Below are 25,045 nucleotides of genomic sequence, written 5' to 3'. Positions count from 1 at the left end.
AAAAATTGTAGAATAATCATAAAAAAAAATTTTGTTTTTCTTTTAAAAAAAATATTGAGATAGTCCAATCTTGGGGAGGAGGTGGAAAATTCAAAACTATTATCTAAAACAGATGTGGCGGTCAGTCCATTTCGATCCACGGAGGAGGATATGTGTGAGATTCTCTGATCCATAGAGAGTTTCAGAAAAAAAAACTGCGAAAGTTTCCCCCCCTATCTTCAAAAAATGGGTATCCAGGTTGAATGCACAGTACAGACTAATGGGAAGCCGAAACTCGAGTTTCTTAAATAGAAAAAAATAAGAGCTCCTTCTAGAAACAATTTTAGATGTCTTGTTTGGATGAGTGAGTCGACTGGGAAAAATTTCTCAGCGCTGTGGAAAAAAATTTTAGTTTTGCTTGGTTGGGAAGGAAGAACGAGAATGAACCCTGTAGGTAGAAAAACTCGGATCTATATAAATACTAATGGAAAAAAGGCGGGGGGAAGGGAAGTTCTTCCTTCCTCCCAAAGAAAGAAAAGTGGGTGGAAAGAAAAAAATCATTTCGCTCTCAGGAAAAAAAAAGAATTTTTTTCTTGTCAACATGTTGTCTAGACATGTTTCTAAAAATAGATTTCCAACAAAGGTTCATTCTTTTCTTAGAAATCTATTTTTAGAAAAAAACTGACATATCCTTCACATCAAATTTCTTTTTTTTTCCCTCCCTCCAGCCAACTGGATGGGCAAGCGTTTCGGGTCAGATCAGTCCGTGCTGACATTATTTTTTTTTAAATACAGTGGAATTAGTATAGGAATGTACTAGAAACTGAACCAAGGTTGAAAAGAAAATATCAAAATCAATACTCACTTCTTGACGATTTCTTTTTCCAAAAACCTGTCGAAGAATTCTTGATGGGTTATCCACTCTCTAGACCTGTCTGAAGGGAATCCAATCTAAGGTGAGCGCGCATTTACCTGACGCGAAACTCGGAATATCTGCATAAATAACAAAACGTCCATTCTTAAAAACTCATCGTCTAGTCCATTGAGTTGGTTGGGGAAGAAAAAAATTCTCAGAGCTCTGAAAAAATTTCTGAGTAAAAAAAAAAAAAAAAAAAAAAAAAAAACTTTTTGTTAATTTTTATCATGTCTTATAGACATGATAAAAAATTAACTGTCCCCTCTTTTTGTCAAGGAAGGATGTCTCACCGTTTCGAAAACGAAACCAAAACTCATCCTTCTCATGGCAATTATTCCAAGAATGAGTCACGGTTTGTTTTTCGAAACGGTGAGACATCCTTCCCAGACAAAAAGAAGAGAGTTAATTTTTATCATGTCTAGAAGACATGATAAAAATTAACAAAAAGTTTTTTTTTTTTTCCATCACTCAGAAATTTTTTCGAAAGCTCTGAGAATTTTTTCCCAGCCGACTCGATGATCCAAACAAGACAGATCCAAATTGTTTCTAGAAAAACCTCTCCCTTCTCTATTTAAACCACTCGTGTTTCCAACTTCAGTTCAGTCTGTGCTGTGAATTCGACCTGGATACACACTTCTCCCTCCTGGAAAGAATTTCTGTGAAGGTATGCGAACATTTTTCTCAGCTCTTAGAAAATTTTACCAGCTGACTTGATCGACGACAGACATCTCGAACATTCTGTTATCTGCGGAAGTCGTTTCATTTTCGTGCAGTCCATGCTGTGGACTCACCTGAATATCCATTGCTCCCTCCCCTTCTGGAAAGGGTCGTAGCTTTTTTAGATCCTCGTCGCTCTTTTTACGTTTCGTTGGATATCTAGGACGAACTTTTTTACCTTATTCCTTTCAAACTCTAATATTGAGGTTGGAGAGCCGTCATGGAAAATCAGCCATGATCCTAACGAATCTAAACCGACTCCTTGAAAGCAGAGCTATGTCATGTTTTTTTGATGACAGATTTCCAAGCTCCGAGTGATGAGAAATTTAGAAATTTTGCAGTGTTAACGGAAAGGAGGAGACAGAAACCTGGAGAATGGAAATGAAGCTGAGAAAAAATGCTAAGAGCTCAGAAAAAAAAGGCTCTTTCCAGGAGGGAGGACAAGCGCGTATCTAGGTTGAGTGCACAGCACATACGGATCTGAAGTTGGAAACGCGAGGGGTTTAAATAGAGAAGCGAGAGTTTCTTCTAGAAACAATTTTGGATGTCTTGTTTGGATCATCGAGTCGACTGGGAAAAAAAATTCTCAGAGCTCTGGAAAAATTTTTGAGTAAAAAAAAAAAAAAAAAAAAAAAAAAACTTTTGGTTAATTTTTATCATGTCTTCTAGACATGATAAAAATTAACTGTCCCTCCTTTTTGTCTAGGAAGGTTGTCTCACTGTTTCTAAAAATAGATCATGACTCATTCTTGGAATAATTGCCTTGAGAAAGAGTGAGTGATGGTCTATTTTTACAAAGGGTGAGACATCCTTCCCAGACAAAAAAGAAGAGAGAGTTAATTTTTATCATGTCTTACAGACATGATAAAAATTAACCAAAAGTTTTTTTTTTCAATCTCATCTAGAGAATTGTTTCTAGCTGACTCGATCGACATGACATGACCATTGTTTTTTTTTAATAATGTACTTTCACCTATCCCTTTCAACCCTCCGAATTTGGCTTTGGATCCGTGTCCTTGCTTCCACATTCAGAGCTCTTTTCTTCAACATTTCGATGCAGGTGAAGAATCAATTCTTTCACGACGTTTAGATATTCTTTCAGAATGCTAGAAAACTCATTCAAAGAAGAAGTATCTAAGGGTCGAGTTGCCGGTTGAGGAAAATTCACGAGTCTTGGAACCGGATTATGCGAATCCGTCTGTATGCCAAACTGTAAAGGTGAACCACCCGCTTTAGGAGAGCATATAATGGTAAGATCCATCTTTTTCCAATTTTTGATTTGTATACTTGTTTCTTCTTACTCGGAACATTTTCCTTTTTCTTCCTCCTCATCCAGGAACTGAATTCCAGGTGGAATTAATAAACTGTTGTTTCTTGGTTCCACACACCTGACATTTTCCCGTGACCATCGGCCGTCGATTTTTCGACATGCGATAGTGGACGTCGACCGTATCGGTCTTGGCTCGGCATTTTACACACCAAATGGAATACGAAATAGGTTCCGCGTCAGAATGCTCCATTGCAGTAACACACTCTTTATTATTTTCTTCTCTTTCGATAGAGAGAGAGATCTTAACCAGAAGTGTAGATATAAAATTTAGGATACGTTTCGGATCCGTCGGCTCTTTTCGCATACCCCACTTCTTCACAGAGGTATTCCGTTTGCTGATCCGCTCTTCCAGGATAAAACTCGTTTCCCCAAGCATCGCGAGCATAACGAATTCGATCGCCGGCCGTTAAACAATATTCGACTCCATCCGCCTTTTTAGGATACATTTCATGCCCCGATTCGTCTTTGGCACAAGGGAATAAAACAGACGTATAAAGCGAATACTCGTCCCCATTTTGAAATTTCGGGTAGTATTCTCGTCCAAAAGCCGTTCGGGCATACCGTCGAGGAGCTAAAATGTATTGGTTTCCGTTTAAATCTACCGCGTAATACTCATGACCGTTTTCGTCTCGAGCCAAGATAGGATTTCCTTCAGGATCCGTAACGTATAATTCGTAGTGAGGATGTTGGGGGTCGGTCGGGTATTGTTCTTTCCCCGATGCGTCTACTCGATAAACAGACATGCTTAGTTCTTGTCGCCTGCTCCTTCCTTCTCCCACTCGAGACCCGTTGAGATGAGGGTATGAGGTTGATATCTATAAAATGGGTTGACCCTTTCAAACTATTCCATTGTTTAAAGACGGGTGGGTTAGGAAAAAAAAATATTAATAAAAGCAAATATCTGAACGGTTCAACACAACGGGTGAATGGAAAAAGGAATAGTTCTCTCTCTCCACTCACAGGATGATTTCTTCTTCTTGAACGGATCACACTCAACTGAAGCGAAACTCGGAACTCGAAATGTTTAAATAGATCATAGAGTCCATTCCAGAAAGAATCCGGAGATGTCTTGTCCAGCCAAGTCGACTAGAAAAGAAATTCTCAGAGCTCTGAAAAAAAAAAAAAAAACTTTTGGTTAATTTTTATCATGTCTTATAGACATGATAAAAATTAACTGTCTCCTCTTTTTGTCTGGGAAGGCTGTCTCACCCATTCGAAAAAAACAAACCATGACTCATTCTTGGAATGGTTGCTATTAGAAAGGGTGAGTGATGGTCTATTTTTAGAAAGAGTGAGACATCCTTCCCAGACAAAAAGGGGGTTCATTAATTTTTATCTTGTCTAGAAGACATGATAAAAATTAACCAAAAGGTTTTTTTTTTTTTTCAGAGTTATAGAAATTTTTTCCAGCCGACTCGATCGACAAGACGTCCCCATTTTTATTTAAGAATGGATTCTTGTTTATTTGTGTAAGCATTCCGAGTTTCGTTTTAGATGAGTCTATGTTGTTGAAGAGGAAACATGGGTACCCTCATTTTTTTTCCTATCTGATTTCTAAGATGAATTCAGTGAGTTCACCTTGACCTTTTCAAATTTTGTTTGTTTACTTTTAGCCCAGAGGTCGACGGATAAATCATTCTGATTTTTTATATATTTTTTGTCTCCCTCTCTCTCTCTCTCTCTAAGAAACCTATCTCGTTCCAAGTCTTCTCGAAGTGCTATTGGTTCGTTTCGAGACGAGGTAATTTCACACCCCCCCTCCTCAAAAAGTATATATATATAAAAATTAAAGGAAGTGATTTTCATACACACACTTCACCTTTTTGAGTGGTGTCACGATGAGCCTATCCAGTAGAGAACGTCTTAGGGAAAGAATGCGTGAACAGAAACGACGCTGGCGAAGCAATTCAGCTAATCGAGAGCGAGAACGAATACTTCAAAGGGAACGTTATGCTGTTCTTAAAAAGAATTCCCGACCGCGAAAGAAACATCTTCCTCCCAAGCAGTGGGAAAGCTATACGAATTTGCAATATAAGGATATGTGGTCCGAAGAAGCCTATCAAAAATGTATTCGACAATGTAATAAAGAGCAATACAATTTCCTCATCTACGTTCTCGTCCGTTTGTACACCTATTCCGCGTTACCTGAATCGAAACGTCCCCCTCCTCTGGATATTATTGTGCAAGGATCTGCCGGAACGGGTAAATCTTTCCTGATCCAAGCTTTATACCAAACTCTGATTCGAACGCCTCTTTTTAGCGAAGCGTGCTCGGTTCTCAAACTCGCACTCAGTGCTCAAGGAGCGGTCTACATTACGGGAGATATTTTGCATCATGCCCTGCGTCTTCAAATGAACGGGACTTTTGTTCGACCTCTGACCCAAGAGACTTTAAACTATTACAGACCCCTGTATGCTCCTTTACGGATGGTGATTCTGGATGACGTTTCCACGATCGGATCCAATTTATTTTCGCGCCTCGACCAGCAACTTCGACAATTGTGTCATGTGCCGGATAAGCCGTTTGGGAATGTGCATATGATTAAATTCGGAGATTTGCAGCAGCTCCAACCGATTCGCGACACGCCCATTTTTTATTCTGAAGGGTGGTGGACGCCTCAATCCACGCTCTACTATGAACTAGTCGAATGTATGCGATTCTCTCTGGATTACGAGGAGAGACTCGATCGTTTAACGAGAAATCACTTTTTAGAACCGGACGATGTGACATTTTTCCAGTCCCTCGTTCGCAGTTTCGACGAAATTCCTCGCGAAGCTATTATTCTCTGTTTTTCGAGCAAGGATGCAGAGAAATATAATATGAAACGTCTCCAATCCCGAGGGACGTACTGTTCGTGTCTGGCTCGAGACGTGATTTATTCCGAGAGCGAAAAATTGCGGAAGAGGATGATGAAACGGAGTCGACATTTACATCGATCTCAGATGGCGAATCTCGAATCCGTCCTCCATTTACAAAGAGGAGCGCGATATCAATTGACTAAAACTCTCGACAGATCCAAAGAATGGATGAATGGAGCGATTGGAACACTACACCAAATAGACCAGGACGAAGACGGAGTTGTGACGCGTGTCTGGCTGCAATTTTCGAATAGTCTAGCTCCTATCGATCGCGTCTCCATTCGTATTGACACCTGTTCGACGAAAAGACTTGCATTTTATCGCGAACAGTTTCCTTTGATGTTAGCCGAAGCGATTACGGCTCATAAAGCCCAAGGAGCCACCTTTCCGTCGATCGCAATTTACATGCACGGACCTTTTAATCGATTTCAGCAATATGTCGCTTTTTCTCGAGTGACTCAACCCCAGGGATTGTATATTCTGGACCAGTTTCGTCCCCGCATGAAATTGGCGAGCAAGCAAAAATACGAGGAGGAACTGGAGCGATTGCAAAACATGTCCCGGATTCCGTATGATATATCGGCTCGAAAAGAGAACCAAGATCCGTACGAGTTTCTCATGAACCTTCTTCAATGTGGGAATCGTCTTTCCTTCCATCTTTCCAATAGAAACATCTCCCAAGAAAAAGAAATCGTCAAACTAGAAGAAAAACCTTCTTTCCATGTAAAACCTGTTATAAAATGTCACTCTTAAATCTTTTTTTAAAAATTCAATAAAAAGAAATATTCTCCATCAAAACCTCTCCATTCTTTCAAAGCTTCACAAAACGCTCAACAATGTCCACACAATGGGAAGAGAAAAATCTATCTCAACGGTCCACACAACATGTTGACTCCTCAAAATATGTCTCTCCCAAGTGACAGGATGCTTCTTCTTCAACAGCTGACACTCATCTAAAGCAAAACTGGGAATGCTTAAATAGATAAGCGAGAGTTTATTCTTAAAAAAATGGCGCTGTCTTGTCAATGGAGAATCGAGTCGGCTGGAAAAAAATTTTGAGAGCCTGGAAAAAAATTTTCTAAATCTGAAAAAAAAAAAAAAAAAAAACTTTTTGTTAATTTTTATCATGTCTATAAGACATGATAAAAATTAACTCTACCCTCCTTTTGTATGGGAATGTTGTCTCTCCGTTTCTAAAAATAGACCAGAACCCATTCTTGGATTTTTATTCTTTTTAGAAAGGATGAGTGATGGTCTATTTTTAGAAACGGTGAGACAACATTCCCAGACAAAAGGGGAAGGTAGTTAATTTTTATCATGTCTAAAGACATGATAAAAATTAACCAAAAGTTTTTTTTTTTTTTTTTTTTTTTTTTTTTTTTTTTTTTTTTTAGAGTTAGAAAATTTTTTTTCCTGGCTCTCAAAATATTTTCCCAGCCGACTCGATTCTCCAATTGACGACACAGCGCCATTTTTTTAAGAATGGACTCTCGTTTATCTCTTTAAGCATTTCGAGTGTCACTTCAGATGAATGTCAGCCGTTGAGGAAGAAAAACGCAGATTCCCATTTTCTCATTTCCTTCAGAGAGAGAGAGAGACCTAGATTTTCGAGACTTGATGACTTTTCAAGCACTTTTTGTTTAAGCTATTCGACTTCATATTTGTCTGACGTTCAAGAGTATGATCTCTCGTGGATGGATCTCTTCCACCTCATTCTCTTTCCAGTCGATTTAGAAGGGGAAGGGGAGATTTTTTTCCCTCATGGAGGATGTCTCCTGAATACCGTTCAAAGAGTCCATGGAGAAATTATATGGTCAGAGTCACGGATTTCCAGGGCAATCTGCTTCTCAGCTAAAAAAAAGGATCTCTCTTTCCCAGTCTGTCTTCGATTGCCTCGTTAACTGTGAAACCCATCGCTTTTCCGATTTCATGGTTCTCCCAGTATAATCAGACAGTCGGTCACAAAAGTATTCGAACACCGGTACCCTATCAGAAAATGACAAGATGACATTTTTTTTCTCTTTCTCTCTGTGTGTCGTGTTATTCCATCCTAGGTTTTCTTCTCCCCCCCATCTTGGAGAAAAACTGGAAAAAATTGGTCACGATCTCTTTTTGAATGGGGAGATGACATTTTGAGAAAACGCTGACGACCCTATCTTGGAGAATGAACATGACCGCTCTACACACCCTTTCACTCTTTCTCTCTCTCTCTTTGAATTGGGAAGCCATTTTGGGAAAAAGCACACGACCCTATCTTAGAGAATGGAAATGAACGCCTCTCCCTCTCTCTTTGAAATGGAAAGCCATTTTGGGACCCTCTATTCTTGGGGAGGGAAAAAACTGAAGTCTGCACTTCGCTGTCTCTGAAAAGCGGACCCTCTTCTTCTGATCTTGAAGAACTGGAAATGAACGCTCTACACGATCTCTCTTTGAATTCAGAAGGTATTTTGGGACCTTCTAATGTTGGAAAACTGAAATGAACGCTCTACGCATTTTCTCTCTCTCTCTCTCTCTCTTTGAGATGAGTAGCCATTTTGGAGGATTCTCCACCACCATGCTAACCTTGGAAAACTGAAATGAACGCTCTACACCTTCTCTCTCTCTCTCTTTCTCTGAAATGGGTAGTCATTTGAAAACTCCCTAACTTTGGAAAAAAACAGAAATGAACGCTCTACAACATCTCTCTTTGAAAACGGGGGGTGTCATTTTGAGACCTCCCTCCCCTAAACTTGGAAAAAAAACTGAAATGAACGCTCTACACTTTCTCTCTTTGGACATGGGTAGCCCTTTGCGGACCCTCTTCTCTTGGTAGAAAAAAAAAAAAAAAAAGAACTGAAGTGAAGGCTCTACACAATCTCTCTTAGAATGGGATCCATATTTCGGGAAACGTGGATCACCTCATGCTGGAAAACTGAAGTGAACCACCAAGATTGGACTCTATATAATATTTTTTTTAATTGACATCATGACCCTCATCCAATTTGTTATTAAAAAAGTTTTTTTTTGTTTTGGTTTTTATCCCATTTCCGATGTGATTTCAGAAATGCAATTCCATAACAGTTCAATTTCATTCGAGGTTAAATGATCTGAACAGTCTTTGACCCACCCATCCGTATGATTATTTTCTTCTTCCTGTTGCACCAAATTTTGTAAGTCCATATAATCATTCCATACGGGAAGGGCTGGATCCTCACAAGGCTGTCTTGAAACACTTGGAGTCTCTTTGGGATGAGTGGAGGGATCTAGGATGTCTAGACCCGGCTGCGATTCTACCTCCATGATTTCTGGACCCGTTGGAACTTGTTTACCCGGCTGAAATTCTACCTCCATAATTTCTGGACCCGTTGGAACTTGTGAACCCGGCTGTGATTCTGCCTCCATGATTTCTGGACCCGTTGGAACTTGTGGACCCGGCTGACATTCTACCTCTACGATGTCGGGACTTTTTGAAGCTTGTGGACCCGTCTGACATTCTACCTCTACGATGTCGGGACAGGTTGGAGAAGAAGAAGAAGAAGAAGAGGATACTGGAAGAGGTTCTGTCTGTGAGGAGTCCGAAAGAGGCTGCCTGTTTGAACAATTCGGGGAACAAGAAGAAGAAGAAGCTTCTGGGCGAATTCTGAAGCGAATCTTGCACGCCAGGTAGGTTCCGGTAAGTCGACCGTTTTTTAAGAGGTAATTTTTTTTCTTCCTTCTCATCTTCAATTGTGATGACTTCAATTTCATTCCGTTGCCGGGTCGATTTTGTTTCGGTCCATGACGGTTTGGTCCAGCTCCTCTTATCATCTAAGGAAGGGATGGGTAAAGGTGGCGGAGTGTTTTCTTCTTTTTCTTGAAACACCATCGGCGATTGGAAAGAAATCTCCTCTTTCAATTGTTTCCAAAGCGAGTACGAGCACCGATCGACGAGAAAGACACTCTTCTGGGTTGTGACGATGAGATATTGCATTTTCGGGGGAACGACATAGTTTTGAAAAGGTCTTAGAATATATTTCTTATATTTCATCCTGTCGCTGACTTTAAAACTTCTTTCCTTCAGATTGGGGGACGATGATTCGTAATAGGCGAGAGGAGCGGCTGTGGTCTGAACAATATGAACTTCGTCCTCAGCCGTCGTTCTCACTCCAAACGTAAAATATCGTTTCGTGAGAAAAATATTCTTCCACCGAAAACTCGTGCGCGGATCCGTATATTGCCGGTCTGTTTGAATGGGCCGTCTCAAAGCTCGATCCATCCGATTCCAAGAGAAGGGAGATTCCTCTTTCGTTTGTTGCGATTCGAATAAATTTCTGTATATATTCTGAACGAGCAGGTTGGAGGATTCGACATCTTGGTTGAAAGAAACGATCGCTTGATGAGGTGGTAAATGCGGAATAAATGTCGCACAATGACAAAGCCAAAAAAGTTTCAAGTTGGAGATTTGATTTAGCGTCTTCAAATCCTCCCCGTTCGAAATCCGTTGAGTTGGAAAACGTCTAAAAGTGACATGGCTCCCAATGGAAAAGAAATGATCTCGCCTAGTACTCTCGCCTTTTTATATATATAGACACACACAGACACACATACAGGCTCTATGACGTCCGTTTTATTTGTTTTTTCTTTTGTTTCTCTCTCTTCTTTCCAAGAAATCTTATCTCCATGACCTCTTTTTCTTTTCTTAAAAGATGAATGTGTGTGGGAATGAGGAAGTGAAAGTAATAATTTAATAAACAAAAACTTATCCAACCATGACCTTCTTTTTTTTTCAAAGTCACCCTTTCCAATCCAAGGACGTCCAGAGATAGAGGAAGCAGGGAGAGAGGAGGAGGGAAGGGAAGGTCACACTCTCTTTCTCTCTATAAATAAAAGGGGAGAGCCCCAAAGTCGTATTTTTGTCCAAGTGGATCATGAGGAGGCATCCCCAGCTCACTACGTGTATTCCTTTCAAATATAAATATGTTGATCTTTCCTTTTATATCATCCAAGGAGTCGTTTACCTGAAAGCCTCCGATTTTTCAAAATGTGCGGGTTATCATACCGTGGGGAGTTGTCAAAAGATGCGGGACGAATTTTTGTCCGACGAAAACGTGTTGATTTCTCGTGACATTCCACCTTTGGATGCACAAATTTTGTTAATGAAAGGAGCCAAATATTTTTACAGGTCCCACTTTCTAACCGTCTCGCAAATGAATAGGATTATGGATCTTCTTGAGAAGACAAAAGGGATTCTCGTTCATTTTAGTAAATGGTTGCACAAATGTTTGCACGAACCTCTCTCGATCGAGAAGACTGGGAAGAATACCTATTATATTCTTCTCGAGGACTCTCCTCCTTCGTCTCATCTTAAGGAGGCCACGACTTTTGAAAAAATCCTCGAGCAAGAAAAAATAGAATGGTGGAATAACTACCCCATCCCTCTCCCCGAGCATCAAGAGGAGCCTGTTCAGAAGAAAAAGAAAAAAACCTTTCCAAAAGCCTATCCTCATCCTCCTCGATAATGATGGGGATGAGGAGAAGCCTGTTCAGATTCCTCTCCGTTTGCCAAAACCCGTCGAGGATGAAAAACCTCTTCCTTTCTCAAGACCCCTTGAGGAAGAGAGACCCGTCGAGAAGGAGAGATCTCTCCCATTGTCAATCCTCCTCGAAGATGAAAAACCTCTCCCTTTCTCAAAACCACTCGAGAAGGAGGGACCTCTTCCTTTATCAAACCCCCTCGAAGATGAAAAACCTCTCCATTTATCAAGACCCCTCGAAAATGAGGGACCTCTCGATTTGTCAAAACCCCTCGAGGATAAGGGAACCAAAACTTCTCTCTCTTTCGAAGAGGAGGGACCTCTCAATTTGTCAAGACCCCTCGAGAATAAGGGAACCGAAAATCCTCTCCCTTTCTCAAGACTTCTCGAGGAGGAGGAGGAGGAGAGACCCCTCCATGTCTCAAGACAGGACCCCCCCCTCTATCTCTTGAGGATCCGAGGGAAACGATTTCTATTGAAAAACCATCTATCGACGATCCTCAGAAAAGGTCTTCGGAGGAGATTAGACTTCCATGTAGAAAACGAATCTGCCACAATCATCATCATCATAATAATAATAATATACCCCCTTCTCAACAACAGAATCCTACAACATTTGCAGATAAATGCATTCAAACCAATCCCTTTATAGTAACCCTTTTGATTGGAGAACCCGTGCATTAGCCTCGAAAAAAAATGAGATTCTAGACTGTTTCTATGACCAGAATGTTAAGCCAATAGATAGGTCTAGCTCAGAAATTTTCTTTTTAAAAGAAAATAAATAAATAATCCAAAGACTATTCGTAAATATAAATGCTAAAGTCTCGAGTCGGCTGGAAAAAAATTTTCAGAGCTGAGAAAAATTCTCCAACTCAAAAAAAAAAAAAAAAAAAAAAACTTTTTGTTAATTTTTATCATGTCTTAGACATGATAAAAATTAACGACCCCCTTCTTTTTTCGTCTGGGAATGTTGTCTCACTCTTTTGAAAAACAAATCGTGATTCATTCATGGAATGATTGCCATTACAGAAAGGATGAGTCATGGTCTATTTTTAGAAAGGGTGAGACATCCTTCCCAGACAAAAAGGGAGGGTCATTAATTTTTATCATGTCTAAAGACATGATAAAAATTAACCAAAGTTTTTTTTTTTTTTCATTAGAGAATTTTATTTCAGCTCTGAGAAATTTTTTTTCTCCCAGCCGATTCGAGACTTTACCATTTTTTTAAGAATGATTTCTCCCTGATCTATTATTTCAAAATTCCAAGTTTCGCTTCAGAACCATTTGTGCTGTTGATGAAGTAACGTGATATATGTATTTTTTTAATGAGTTCTGTCAAGATTGAATTGTGCAGGATCGACCTTGCGAATTTCTTCTCTGTGTCTTTAAATAATAATGATACCGAACCGCTTTTTGTAGAGCGCAATGGAAAAAACCTTTTGTATGGTTAGGACAATTCATGTGTTCGATCCCATTGTATTTGAGAATCTCTTGCGTCGATCCCGAAATGCAATAAATGGATCTTTGCAACCATTTCTCTAAAAACCGCCGTTTCATTTCTCCTCGCACACAAATCATGGAAAAGTGTTCCGTCAACATCGTTAACACCCATGGAAAATAACTGTACGGAATTTCTCCTTCGTACCACGACAAGCCGTGATAATATTCACTCGCCCACACAGCGGTTCGTTTTTCTTTCTCGGTGAGCATTTGCCATGGAAACGGGGGTTTAAAAACAAATACCCCTCGAGAAGTACCGTCCAATGTGACGTAAGCCAATTCTTTCACAATAAAGGCTCCTTGAGAATCGTAGAAAACTTCAAAGTCGAGCACGAGTTCCATGTTTTTTATTTCTTTTTCTTTCCAAGGTGACCTTTATTATTATGATGATGATGGATGTGTATTGAGATACGCACGATATTATTCAAAAACAAATATATATACGAATGTGACCTTTCCCAGAATTCATACGACCTGTCACGTGCAACCTTCTCTCTCTATATATAAAAGAGGAGACGGCGAGAGAACGCTATCCATTTTTTCCTTCAGGACACACAGCGAGAGAGAGAAAATTTTGTTTTCTTTTTTTCTTAATTGAAGAAGATAGACATTTTGAGTGCCAAACCTCTCAAAGATTCCTACATTGTTCTGGACATGGAATACTTTCACTGTTATGATCCAAAGACGGGAGATATATGTTTCATCTTGAAAGAACTGGGCTACATCACTTGCAACATCTATGCGGATCCATGATTTTTCTCCCTCCTGTCCATTACGATGACTTATCGTCCCGCAATCAAGCTGTGGTCAACCAGACTACAAATAACCGACACGGCCTGCAATGGACCGAGGGTCGTCTTTCCTACGAGCATCTTCCTACGATCCTGAAAATACTGACCGAAAATGTGGAGACGATCTACGTCAATGGATACGATAAAGCCGAATTTTTCAGCAAGCTCTGCCAGCGATCCGTTTACTTGTTTTACATCCCAGGGAAAACTGAGTGGCGGAACAAGTCGAAATGCACGCGACAACAATATTTCCAAAAGATGATTCATTGTGCCGAGAACAAGGTGAGAAATTTTCGATACCATTTGATGGAGGGTAGTTACGTTTTCCGGAAATTACATTGTTACCTCTCCGAGAGCAAAGCTGTCGAAGACGAAGAGGACACGGAAGAATCTCCCCAGGAGAACTCGTGCGACGATGAGGAGGAGAAGGAGGAGGATGAACTTTCTAATAATAATAATAAATGTCTAAGTTGGGATGCTTTAGAGACCCAAGAATATTGGTCTCAACCCTTATCTCACCTAGACCTGAAAGAGGATCCTCAAGTGTACTCTTTGTGGTCCTCTTCTAAAATTTGGTCTTGGAGAGAACCCTTGCATGTTCATGAATGAAATGGTATGTAAATCCCTAGAGAAAAAAAAAATAAAGTTCCTTTTTTTTTTGTAATGTGTTGATTTCTTTCCAATCCCATTTCTTTTCCATAACTCCACCCCAATCGACGAGAAGAAGAAGAATTTTCCAAGTTACACAAGACGAATCTGCCAAGTTACACAAGACGTAGAAAGATTTCACAAGGATTTATAAATCACACTCTCCCACATGATATATGTATAGAGAGAAAAAGACCCTCTGTTCTCTAGCCAATACGTCAAGACTTCCCTAAACTAAGAGAGACCATGAGTACCGAGGAAACCTTAGCAGAGCAAGTGGAAAGACTTTCAAAGAGATTAGAAGAGTTAAGACGGGATAGATTTACAGCTCCGCCGACTAAAGAGGAAACTATCATCGATTTCAACAAACCGCTGTACTTTCATCCCCTACACCAAAGAAAGAGACGAGTGGACTCGCCGTTGAACAGTTCCAATGAGAAACAAAATGTCACCTATTTGAATAGCCAATTTCAACACATGAATATTTCATAAGTATTTTTTTGTTTCTTTCCCTAAAGCGTAGGGAGATCGGATCAGTAGTTTTTCCCTTTTCATCGTCGAAAAAGAATGGGGGGAAAAATCTTTAACATCTCTCAGAAAAATTTTTCAGCCTTAAAAAAAAAAAACTTTTTGTTAATTTTTATCATGTCTTAGACATGATAAAAATTAACTCTACCCCCCCCTTTTGTCTGGGAATGTTGTCTCACACTTTCTAAAAATAGACCATCACTCCTCCTTTCCTAAAGAATAGAATTCCAAGAATGGGATCTGGTCTATTTTTAGAAACGGTGAGACCCTATTCCCAGACAAAAGGCGGGTAGAGTTAATTTTTATCATGTCTAAAGTTCAGGGTCCATCCATCTTCTTATGTGAAACGGTGACCCTGACGAGATCGAGATAAACAAGTCCTGTGAGTTGTTTTGTAATCTTGACGCGATCCAAGAAAGACTTTTTATTTTTTTTTTTGAAATAGGCGGGGGGGGAGAGAGAAAATGTTCTCACGACCCTCAGATATCTTTTCATAAATATATTTTTTATCAAAGTGTTTCTTTCATTCCGATCCTTTTAAGAGGTTGGAATGACCCTGACATTTAGATGGGGTCGCGATCCCGACAGATGTCGCGCGAGTATAAAAGTCTGTGTCCTCCGCGAGATTTCTTCAGAGAACAGAAGAAGACGGGAACTGAGCTGGTAAGTCCCTTTGGTCCTATGAATATGGTTATCTATAAAATCGATTTGATTCTTTGTTTTTTTTAATAATCATAATAATCATAACTTCATTTAAAAAGACCTTTGAAACTTCTTAACCCTTTGAAAAGAAAAATGTCTCTTTCAAGACGACGACTCTAAAACGTTTTATTGTTTTTTTTTCCCTTTCTAGATCTTCCCTGTTATACATATATACCTTTTCGACTCTTTTTTTGCTCCTGTTTGTGGGAGACATCACCGTATTCATCGCCATGGCGTGTTCAGAAAATTTTATCGTGCTCGATCTAGAGGGTTTCCAGTCCTACAACCACAAGAAGGGTGAATTTACCTACGTTTTAAAAGAATTGGGCTATGCGACAAAAGATTTTTTGACCGTGGGATCGTTGACGTTTGCTCCTCCTCACCCCTTCCACCAACCGAGTGACAAAAACCAAAAGACGAATTCCTGGCTGACGAGAAACCGGCACGGACTTCGTTTGAACGAGGGTCATATTCCCTACAACCATTTAGGACGCATTCTCCAATCGCTCACTCACAGCTTCTCCACGATTTATGTGGTGGGATGCCAGAAAGCTAAATTCTTTGCTAAAGCCTTGGATTATCAAAAACCCGTGACAGAAATTTATGTGCCAGATGGAATCATTTGGAAGTATCGGGGAAAATGTGCCCGACATCATCAAAGGAGGAAATATTTCCATTGTGCCGAAAACAAAGTGCGCAACTATCGATGGCATATTACGGAAGGAGATTTTCATATCAATCACGTCTATCCAGACGGAACGGAGAAAGAGGAGAGGATTCAGGAGGAAGCAGACAATCCTCTGCAAGCTTTTCATAAGGCCTACGATCAGATAGAGAAGGATCCGTCCCCAAAAGCGTACGATAACCTCATCCAGAAATGGGATAATCTGTCCTGTTTCCAAGTGATGGAACATCCGGATAGCCTTTAAACTTGATGGGCTCTTCTACTTCTTCTTTGTCGTCAACTTCCTCCAATAACTCGAGGAAGACGGAGGATTGGGGAGACATACCTGAAAATATTCCCCATTACGATCCAGCAGCCTGTTGGGACGAACCTTCCAAAGAATCTCATGAGACCCCCAAAATATCTTCAGAGGATCCAAAGACAAAATCCACTGAGTGTTAGGACAATGAACAGACGACTCATGCTCCAAAATCCACTAAGACTATGTCCACTGAGTGTTCGGACAATGAACGGACGACTCATGCTCCAAAATCTACTGAGACTATGTCCACTGAATGTTGGGACAATGAACTGACGACCCATGCTCCAAAATCTACTGAGACTATGTCCACTGAGTGTTGGGATGATGAAACCGAAAAGACGACAGAGAATTGGGATGACCGTTCTCAAAAGTATTTGAATTGATATATACATAAACTCAGGAGAAAAAAAAAGAAAAGATTTTTAGAAATAAGTAGGGAAAGGTTCTCCGCTTTTCCTATATTTATGGAAATGGACTAAGAAGAGAGAGAGAGAGGGAGACGAATCAGGAGACCAAAAAAATGGGTCTTGGAAGGAATGAGTGCAAATGCATTCGATTCCTTCCGAGACCCATTTTTTTGGGTCCCTCTCTCATCCAATCTTGGAAAAGAACTTTGTCCTATTTTTCTAGGTCCATTCAAAAAGAAATGAATCTATCCATAAATTTTCTTAAAAGAAAAAAACAAAAAGATCCATTACCTCTTGACGGTCCAAAGTCGAGAATCTTGGAAAAAGTTATCCACTCTCCATCCAGTCAAGCTTCTCTGTAGAAAATCTAGTAGGTGCATCTGCATTCTTGAACACCCGGCAGTTATTATTGGACGCGAAACGTCGAATGCTGAAATAGTTAACAGTGAGCCCATTCTTAAAGAAACGGGGATGTTTTATTCATCCAGTCGAGTGCGGAAAAATTTCTGAGAGCCGGAGAAAAATTTCTCTGGCTGGAAAAAAAAAAATACCCCCCTTTTAGTCTGAAAATTGATGTCTTCAATTTTTCAAAAATTGAAGACATCAATTTTCAAATTTTCAGACTAAAAAGGGGGTAATTTATTTTTCAGAAACTTTTCCCAGCCGACTCGATGTGAATAAAACTTTACTGTTTGTTAAGAATGTTATTTAATGGATCGATTTCAACCTATCGAGTTTCGCTTGAGTTCCGGCCGTGCTGTGGGCCCACCTGGATACAAGTTTTCCCCTTTTGGAATAGAATAAAGAATGTTATTTAATGGATCGATTTCAACCTATCGAGTTTCGCTTGAGTTTTAGATGTGAATAAAACTTTACTCTTTTTTAAGAATGTTTTTTAATGGATCGATTTCAACCTATCGAGTTTCGCTTGAGTTCCGGCCGTGCTGTGGGCCCACCTGGATACAAGTTTTCCCCTTTTGGAATAGAATTTCCGTCAAGGTAGGCAACTTTTCCTCTTTTTGCATTTTTCATGTCATTTCATTTGTATTACAATATACTGAATACGGGCGTTCGACCTGATTTCTAGGCTATTTCTATACAAATGGAGCTCGATCCAAGAAAAAAATGATGTCTTTTTTTTTATTTTGTGGACTGCCAATTTGTATTGGAATATACTGAAAACGGGTGTTTGAGTCGGTTTTCAGTATATTTCAATACAAATGGAGCTCGATCCAAGAAAGAAATGATGTCTTTTTTTTATTTTGTGGACTGCCAATTTGTATTGGAATATACTGAAAACGGGTGTTTGAGTCGGTTTTCAGTATATTTTAATACAAATGGAGCTGGATTCAAGAAAGAAATGATGTCTTTTTTTTATTTTGTGGACTGCCCTATTTGTATTGGAATATACTGAAAACGGGCGTGCACGTCGGTTTTCAGTATATTTCAATACAAATGAAGCTCGATCCAAGGAAAAAAATGATGTCTTTTTTTTTTATTTTGTGGACTGCCAATTTGTATTGGAATATACTGAAAACCGTTGTTTGAGTCGGTTTTCAGTATATTTCAATACAAATAGAGCTCGATCCAAGAAAGAAATGATGTATTTTTTTTTTATTTTGTGGACTGCCAATTTGTATTGGAATATACTGAAAACGGGTGTTTGAGTCGGTTTTCAGTATATTTCAATACAAATAGAGCTAGATCCAAGAAAGAAATGATGTCTTTTTTAATTTTGTGGATTGCCAATTTTGTATTTTTTATATGCTGAAAACGGGCGTTCACGTCGGTTTTCAGTACATTCCAATACAAGTGGAGCTCGATCCAAGAATGAAATGATGTCTTTTTTTTTTATTTTGTGGACAGCCAATTTTGTATTGGAATATACTGAAAACGGGCGTTCACGTCGGTTTTCAGTATATTCCAATACAAATGGAGCTCCATCCAAGAAAAAAATGATGTCTTTTTTTTATGTTGTGGACAACCAATTTTGTATGGGAATATACTGAAAACGGGCGTTCGAGTCGGTTTTCAGTATATTGAAATACAAATGGAGCTCTATCCAAGAAAAAAATTATGTCTTTTTTTATGTTGTGGACAATCAATTTTGTATTGGAATATACTGAAAACGGGCGTTCGAGTCCTTTTTCCGACTATTTCTATACACATTCCACTATATTAAAATGACGTCATCGTTGAGTCCAAACAGAGTCGTCCCCGGACAGAGTCGTCTCCGGACAAAGTCGTCCCCGGACAATTTTAAACCGAATTTGTATAGAAATATACTTAAAATGGGCTTGGAGGGGGGGCGCTTTCTAATATATTCCTATATACATTCGGTTGCATTCAGAAACAAAAAGAATGTCTTTTTGAATGGACAGGATGACTATGGAAATCGGATCTCTCTCTCTCTCTCTCTCTCCCAAGATTGGATGAGAGAGTGCCTCCTATTTGTATTGTAATATACTGAAAACGGGCTTTCGAGTCAATTTCTAGACTATTTCTATACAAATGGAGCTCTATTTACGAAAAAAATTATTTCTTTTTTATTGTGTGGACAGCCCTATTTGTATTGCAATATACTGAAAACAGGCGTTCGACTCGGTTTCTAAACTCTTCCTATACAAATTCCACCATCTATATAGAAATGATGTCATCGTTGAGTCCAAACAAAGTCGTCCCCGGACCATCTTGATGACCAGACATATTGCCTTTTCAACAGCCCACATTATTATGAACAAAAACGTGGAATACTTTTATAGAAAAGAGAAGAATTGAAAGTGAAAGTCAAAAAGCAAAATGGGATCGGCTGGGAAAAATTTCTGAGAGCAGAGAAAAAAATTCTGAGTCAGAAAAAAAAAAGAAAAAATATATATATTATATAATATATATTATATAATATATATTATAAATACTTTTTGTTAATTTTTATCATGTCTTCTAGACATGATAAAAATTAACTAATCCCTTTTGTCTAGGAATGTTGTCTCACCGTTTCTAAAAATAGATCATGACGCATCCTTTCTAAAGAATAGAATTCCAAGAAAAGAATGGGTTCTGGTCTATTTTTAGAAACGGTGAGACAACATTCCCAGACAAAAGGGGGTACATTGAGTCTGTGCTGTAGACCCTGAACAACCTATCGGTCACCGGTAATATATCTGGAAGGACCCCAAAAAGCTATCCACTGTCGTTGGAATTGTGTTCACTGGAGGCTATTTCTTTTTTTGCAATCTCGCTTTTAGTTTTCTCTGAGATTCTTTAGAAATGGGTGAAGATGGGTAGCGTGAAGCGGGGACACCTGGATCAGGATTCCCGATTAGGGTAGAGAGGGAGGCGTGTTGCCTTTTCAACAGCCCACAGTGTTCTGAACAGAAACGTGGAATGCTTTTATAGAAAAGAGAAGAGTTGAAAGTGAAAGTCGAAAAACGAAATGAGATCGGCTGGCAAAATATTTTCAGAGCTCAGAAAAAAATTCTGAGATGTAAAAAAAAAAAAAAAAAAAAAAAAAAAAAAAAAAAAACTTTTTGTTAATTTTTATCATGTCTTCTAGACATGATAAAAATTAACTCACCCCCCTTTTGTCTGGGTATGTTGTCTCACCGTTTCTAAAAATAGACCAGAACCCAGTCTTGGAATTCTATTCTTTAAAAGGATGAGTCATGGTCTATTTCTAGAAAGTGGGAGACAACATTCCCAGACAAAAGGGGGGGTGAGTTAATTTTTATCATGTCTAGAAGACATGATAAAAATTAACAAAAAGTTTTTTTTTTTTTTTTTTTACATCTCAGAATTTTTCTCTGAGCTCTGAGAAATTTTTCCTAGCCGATCCCATTTCGTGTTTCGACTTTCACTTTCAACTCTTCACTTTTCTATAAAAGCTAAAAGCATTCCACGTTTCTGTTCAGAACAGTGTCTCTCTCTACCCAAATCTGAAACCCTAGTCACGAGAGAATATGAGACTAGAAAAATAGTTTAGCTTATTGATCTAAAAAATGTCCCATGCTAGAACTCAGAATTATATTCAGAGCGGGGCTTTCCAGTATCCACTTCCAAGATTTTAGATTTGCCATGGGTGACATGTTCCCAAATTCATAAATTCTTCAATTAAAGTCCCCTTCTTTGACAAATGGCTAAGAAATTCTTAAAGAATATCATGATAAAGATTTAGCTCTCTATATATAACATTCGCTTTTTATGGGGGTTGGGGATCTATTCAAAAGTTTTTGTGTAGGAAATTTGGATTCTTAAAGATTTAGCTATCTATATATAACATCATGTTTTCTTTTCAAAAACAAAATCCAGTCTTGATCGAAATGGACTTTACGCACAATTTATTGTATCCCCCCCTTTCCAAGATTGGCTTGAAGAAATGATAAAAAAAAATGGGTCTGGAAGGAAAAGAGTGCATTTCGAGAAAAGAAAAGAGGACCCTCTTTTTCTCGCAATGCACCCGTTTCCTTTCAGACCCATTTCTTTTGCCTCCTCAGAACTCTCTTTCTTTTCTCCTCTCTCTCTCTCTCTTAAGAGGGATTGAAAGAAATAGGCTAGATGGAAAAGTTTCTTTTTTTTCTTTCGAGAAGATAAAAAAAAATTTGGAGCAGGAACAAATTTTTTTTTGGGTGGTGGTGGTGTTTTTTTTTAGAAGGTGATAACTTTAGTGAAATTTAAAGAGACCACCAGAGGATCCGTTTGAGTCTCGGCGACCTTTTCTTGACGGGGGTCTGCCTGGCAATAAGCGCTGGCATATTGTTTAGGGTAAGTAGAAGAGTCCGTCATGCCTGGATGCGGCGGTATGTAGCGCACTCCCAGATTAAAGAGGGTGATGAAGGGAAATCTCTCCCCCGGATAGAGCAGTCGGTAAACGGGTTGATTGGGTACAACTCGAACCAGCGGCTGAGTTAAAATGCTATACACCCAGGCCAGAAGCTGATTATTTTTAGGATTCTTTTCGGCCAGATGTAACATTTCTTCGCTGGAGAGGACATATCCCTCTTGAGAACTGCCGAGACTTTCGAGATCTTTTATTTTCCTGAAGACGTGGTGTTCGTCGAAAAACACGGAGAGAATGTCCCAGGTTCTTTTACTGGAAGTATGAATCAGAGGCAAAATGTCCGTAGCGTTCCAAAATAATCTTCCGTCATCCACATAACAGCGAATGCTCACAAACTCATTATATAAGACGCGGATCATCATCTTGAGTAGAAATACAGCTACGAACAGCAGTCTCTCTGGGAAATAGAGTCTGTCTTCCACTCGCCTCTCTATATATATACGAGAAGACCACGTGATGGGCGACGTGACGGTTGACTTCTAGAAAAAAAAATCAACTTTGTCTACCTCTCTCTCTCTCTATGACCTTCTATTTTTTTTTCCTAAAGGACACCCCGTCACCTTCTCAAAAGTCATGGGATTGAGAGGAACGAAAGAAAAAAACAACCATCCTTTCTATACTACCTATGACCTTCTCCTAGAGACCCCTGTCATTTTCTTCTCGAGAGCTACGTGATGAAAGCTTTTTTTTTTATTCTAGAGTTTATCAACTTTGTAGACACATGACCCCGTCACCTTCTCAAAGGCCATGTCGTATGGAATGGGACCCTTTTGGTTTTTTCTTTTGAGAAAATAAAAAATAAAACAACTTTATAATCATCTCTCTATGACCTTCACAAACACTCATGTTTTATCATTTTTTTTATTTTAGAATTCATCAACCTTTTCCTCCCCCCCTCTCCCTCTCTCTCTGAGGAGTCTATATAAACGGATCGCCAGCGAGCTCTTGTTCATATCAGACGAGTGTTTCGCCTTGAGAACGGAAAAAAAATACAAAAGCCATGCTGCTCAAACTGGAATATAACGATGACTATTACGTGCACGCGTATGTGGATCTAGGATTCCTGTACTGGAATGCCAAAGATATCTTGACTCTCTTGCCTACGAACGTCTCGCATACGACGAGTGTTCTCCAAGTCTTTTTCCTAATCGACACCATTTTCTTCGACTAGGCGATTTGGACAACTACTCCAAAGAATGGGGTCATCCGAACCAGATTGTCCTCACTTCGAATGAAGCGGCCTTAGTCGCTTCGAAATCCCTGCATAACAAGTTGCTCTTCCCTTGGATGTGTAAAATATTCATGAGACCTCTGACGAAAATTGAGGAGGACGGGGAAACGTATATCACCCTCCGAGAGACTGTGCAAGACGAACAAGAAAGGAAAAAGAGTCCTCTCTTTTTCATCACTCAATTCGGGATCCATCATCTCCCCAAAATCATCCAGAGACATCAAGCCTTCGTTGAAAAGTATGAGAATGAGAAAGAGGATGATGGTGATGATGATGATGATGATGATGATGCGCTATGGTCTCCAGTCGCTTAAGGAAGGGGAAAAGTTCTCCGCTTTCCCTATACCATAGACTGGAGAGTTGAATCAGGAGACCAAAAAAATGGGTCTTGGAAGGAATGAGTGCATTTCAAGATGCATTCGATTCCTTCCGAGACCCATTTTTTTGGGCCACTCTCTCCTCCAATCTTGGGAGAGAGGGAGAGAAAAAAGAAATTTATCATCTCCTGTCCACCCAAAAAAAAACTATGTATTTTTGTTTTTCTGGATGCGGCCGAATTTGTAGAGGAATCGTCCAGAAACCAGCCCTCAAGCCCATTTTCAGACTATTTCTATACATATTCGGTCATCAAGATGGTCCGGGGACGACTTTGTTTGGACATCATTTCTATATAGATGGTGAAATTTGTATAGGAAAAGTCTAGAAACCGACTCGAACGCCTGTTTTCAGTATATTGCAATACAAATAGGGCTGTCCACACAATAAAAAAGACATCATTTTTTTCGTAAATAGAGCTCCATTTTTATAGAAATAGTCTAGAAACTGACTCGAAAGCCCGTTTTCAGTATATTGCAATACAAATAGGGGCCACTCTCTCATCCAATCTTGGCAGAGAGAGAGAGAGAGAGAGAGAGATCCGGTTTCCATAGTCATCCTGTCCATTCAAAAAGACATTCTTTTTGTTTCTGAATGCAACCGAATGTATATAGGAATATACCAGAAAGCGGTCCTCAAGCCCATTTTCAGTATATCTCTATACAAATTCGGTATAAAAATGTCCGGGGACGACTTTGTCCGGAGACGACTCTGTCCGGGGACGACTCTGTTTGGACTCAACGATGACGTCATTTTGATATAGTGGAATGTGTATAGAATTAGTCTGAAAAAGGACTCGAACGCCCGTTTTCAGTATATTCCCATACAAAATTGGGCAGTCCACAACATAAAAAAAGACATCATTTTTTTCTTGGATGGAGCTCCATTTGTATTTGAATATACTGAACACCGACTCGAACGCCCGTTTTGAGTATATTCCAATACAAAATTGGCTGTCCACAACATACAAAAAAAGACATCATTTTTTTCTTGGATCGAGCTCCATTTGTATTAGAATATACTGAAAACCGACGTGAACGCCCGTTTTCAGTATATTCCAATACAAAATTGGTTGTCCACAAAATAAAAAAAAAAGACATCATTTTTTTCCTTGGATGGAGCTCCATTTGTATTGGAATATACTGAAAACCAACGTGAACGCCCGTTTTCAGTATATTCCAATACAAAATTGGCTGTCCACAACATACAAAAAAAGACATCATTTTTTTCTTGGATCGAGCTCCACTTGTATTGGAAGATACTAAAAACCGACATCAACGCCCGTTTTCAGTATATTCCAATACAAAATTGGCTGTCCACAACATTAAAAAAAAGACATCATTTCATTCTTGGATCGAGCTCCATTTGTATTGAAATTTACTCAAAACCGACGTGAATGCCCGTTTTCAGTATATTCCAATACAAAATTCATTGTCCACAAAATAAAAAAAAAGACATCATTTCATTCTTGGATCGAGCTCCATTTGTATTGAAATATACTGAAAACCGACGTGAACGCCCGTTTTCAGTATATTCCAATACAAAATTGGTTGTCCACAAAATAAAAAAAAAGACATCATTTTTTTCCTTGGATGGAGCTCCATTTGTATTGGAATATACTGAAAACCAACGTGAACGCCCGTTTTCAGTATATTCCAATACAAATTGTCAGTCCACAAAATAAAAAAAAGACATAATTTCTTTATTGGATCGAGCTCCATTTGTATTGAAATATACTGAAAACCGACTCA

The sequence above is a fragment of the Stegodyphus dumicola genome, chromosome 4 (assembly GCF_044657685.1).
Source record: "Stegodyphus dumicola isolate Sdum_Otavi_A_Nest chromosome 4, ASM4465768v1".
Lineage (NCBI taxonomy): Eukaryota > Metazoa > Arthropoda > Arachnida > Araneae > Eresidae > Stegodyphus > Stegodyphus dumicola.
The sequence above is the reverse complement of the archived record's forward strand: the minus strand, read 5'-3'. Positions refer to the sequence as shown.